At 37.0% G+C, this 3,362-nt stretch overlaps 1 non-coding gene across 1 annotated transcript; it reads left to right on the top strand.

The window, feature by feature from the left end:
- The first annotated feature begins 548 nt into the window (after positions 1-548).
- TRNAF-GAA (transfer RNA phenylalanine (anticodon GAA)) lies at positions 549-621 on the top strand. The gene has a single exon. It is a non-coding gene; the product is annotated as a tRNA-Phe (tRNA).
- The last annotated feature ends 2,741 nt before the right edge of the window (positions 622-3,362 follow it).

Genomic DNA, 3,362 nt, shown 5'->3' with positions numbered 1-3,362 from the left:
ATGAACGTAATCCAGAAAATAATTGAAAACAGGAAAATCATTAAAAATAAATAATAAAACAATCATTGCATAAATCCAGTCTTTTCTTTACTGCTTGCTGCATGCTTTTCCAGATTTCTACATGGAGACTTTTTTGTTGACCAGAAGGTGAAGCTTCCTCTGGCTACTGAAAGTATGATGTTAAAAAAATAATCCCCATACCTCTTACTGCAAAGGGAAAATAACTTCTGTTGTTAAAGATTTTTTTATTATTTTTTTTTATTTTAGTTTTCGAGACTCTTATCAGGCATTTGGAAAGCAAGAGAAAGCACATATATGATGAACCTCGTTTAGGGTCAAGCAGGGAGAAGCAGCAGGTGATGTATACTTCGACTTCAGGACATAGTGTTCACCGAAGACAGTTGGGGAATTGTTGTCCATTGTTAGCCTACAGTGTGCATTTGACTAACAATTTGTTAATGATAAAGGTCAAGATGAAAGGATGCATTGAATGAAGTTTTGCAATGTATTGGATGATCAGGTTAGTCAGTATTTTTATTAAGGGCAGGGCTGAAGTAGCTCAGATGGGAGAGCATTAGACTGAAGATCTAAAGGTCCCTGGTTCACTCCCAGGCTTCAGAAGTGTTGTTGTGAATGGTTTTGCCCATTGGAATGGGATGCCCAGGGAGGTGCCATCATTGGAGGTGTTTAGGAGGAGACTTGATGGGGTGTTTGGTTGCATGGTTTAGTTGATTAGATGGTGTTGGATAATGGGTTGGACACGATGGTCTTGAAGGTCTCTTCCAACTTGGTCTATTCTGTTCTAAGAGGCAGAAAATGTAGAATGAAAGATCACTGGAGGTGTTCAGGAGAAGATTTGATAGGGTGCTTGGTTGCATGGCTTAGTTGATTAGGTGGTGTTGGACGATAGGTTGGACACGATGATCTTGAAGGTCTCTTCCAACCTGGTTTATTCTATTCTATTCTATTCTATTCTATTCTATTCTATTCTATTCTATTCTATTCTAATCAACAACTATGATGGTCACAGCTGGTTAATGTCCTAACTGATGACAAAGAATGTCATATTCTTAATTGGTGCAGACTTTGGTGACATTGCTGATTTAGTACTGGCCTTCCAATTTCTTTCAAAACATGATTTCTCAGAAAACCACTTTCCAGCAAGAAGATTTATGAATATATGATAGCAATATGATGTACTGGAATTTATAACATTCTGTTTATCAAAACTATTTTTATGGGGGAAGAATCCATCTGGGAAAGAGGTAAAAACAAAAAAGGCTTCTAAGCAACTCATTGCAGTAATTGATGGCATGATGCATAAAGAGATAAAGCAGTGTGATGTTTCATGCATGTCAAAGGTCACAGCAAAGCTACTGCCTGACTTGGGCTTTTTCTTCAAAACTGAGTTTTGTACTGATGTGATAATTCTATGGCAATGCATTATTATTAACCAATAAGTAAAATGCTTGGTGGACATTGTTTGTAGGACCCCAATTTCTGAGAATAATGATCAACAGAAGGCAAGAAGGAAGTGTTTCATTGTACTTCCTCCCCTGTAGCATTGCTGTAAGTGATAGCACAGCTTGCAGTATTTTCTCAGAGTATGAATATAAGAAATTCTTCATGGATGCATTTAGAACAACTAATCTGTTAGATTTAATGAGGGTCATCCATCATATTCCTTTATGTATTTCCCACCTTTCCACTTGGTCTTTTTAGCCACTAATTAGCCTTTTGCCTGCTTGTACAATGTAGAGATAAGCTTCACAATGGAATAAGCTCTCACTCTTATCATTCTTGTAAATCTTAGCTGATGCTTTTCCTTACTCTTAGGACCTTCAAAAGTAGATTAATCAAAAAAAAAACCCAACCCTACTGTGATTTAGAATTTTAAGTAGCTGTCATGGAGTCACATTTACATAAGAATGATGATAGAAACTACTCATAATAGTAAAATATAGAATGTATTATTTTTTTCCAGAGAAACGTGAGCTGCTTTCTGTCCAGCTAAGTCTTTTCCCTCCATTGCCACTTCTATTACAAAAATAGCATTAGCAATAGGGATTTAATTAATCCAAATTCTGCTTCAGGTGAGCAAAAATACTTACATGAAGCAAATTAAACTGTTAATTATGATGTCATTATGAGCCACATATCCTCAGAGCAAGTACAGAGGCAGCTCTCACAGCCCAGGTTTAAAAGGTCCAATAGTATAAAATGCACAGTTATCACACTGTCACAGAATGGCCAAGACTAGAAGACACCTCTCAAGACCATATAGTCTAACCCTCACTGCCTAGAGCAGGGCCACTCACAGTTGGTTGCCCAGAACACTGTCTAGTCAGGTTTAGAATATTTCCAGAGGTGGAGATTCTTTCAGCAAACTGTGACAATATTGGATCATTCAGTAAATAAAGAAATTTCTTTATTTCATCTTGTGCCTATTGCTTCTAGACCTGTCACAGAGTGCCACTGAGAAGAGTCTGTCTCCATCTTTTTTATGTCAACAGGTATGAAAGATTTGGATAAAACTTTTCCATGGCATCTTTTCTCCAGGCTGAACATTCCCACCTCTCTCAGCTTCTCTTTATCTGTCTAAATGTTTTCTAATCTTTAAAAATTCTTTTTACCAAGGTCTTCCTTGCTTCAGATATTTTTTCTAGTTTCAGGGCCTTGGGACAATTAAAGACTGGTCTTACAACTAGTCTTATCAGCAAAGATACAGGCAAATAAGGCATTCAATTTATTCTTCTCCAGAAATTCATGGTTTTGGAGTACAGATGTGTTTATTTTGGAGTTGAAGCCTGCTTCCTCTCTCCTTTCCCATGTATTGATATGTTCTGGGAATATCTGACAATGTTACAAAAATTAAATAGATCATAGACTGCACTGGGTTGGAAGAGCATCAAATCCAAACCCCCTGTAATAAACAAGGACATCCCTGACTGGATCAGGTTGCTCAGAGCCCCAGTAAAGCCTGGCCTTGAATGTATCCAAGGGTGGGGCCTCTACTACATCTCTGGGAGACCTATTCCAGTGCTCAACTAAACTCATAGTAAAGAACTTCTACATAAGTTCAAAGTTAAATGTATCCTTCTCTAGTTTAAAGCCATTGTCCTTTGCCCTAGTGCTATATGCCTTTGTAAATGCATTTAACTAATTAATATTAAAGGAGATTCTATAGTTCTGTCAGTTCACTATTAATTGTGGGTAGCAAAAATACAGAAGGAACAAACAGAATCAACAGCTTCTTGCTGTTTAAATTACATAGCCTCAGTTTATGAAGAGGTTCTATTTTATTTTATTTTATTTCTTGACTGGGCAAAAACAGCAGTTAAACATTCAAATCATACCTCTGA

Source organism: Dryobates pubescens, chromosome Z (assembly GCF_014839835.1).
Source record: "Dryobates pubescens isolate bDryPub1 chromosome Z, bDryPub1.pri, whole genome shotgun sequence".
Lineage (NCBI taxonomy): Eukaryota > Metazoa > Chordata > Aves > Piciformes > Picidae > Dryobates > Dryobates pubescens.
The sequence above is the reverse complement of the archived record's forward strand: the minus strand, read 5'-3'. Positions and strand labels throughout refer to the sequence as shown.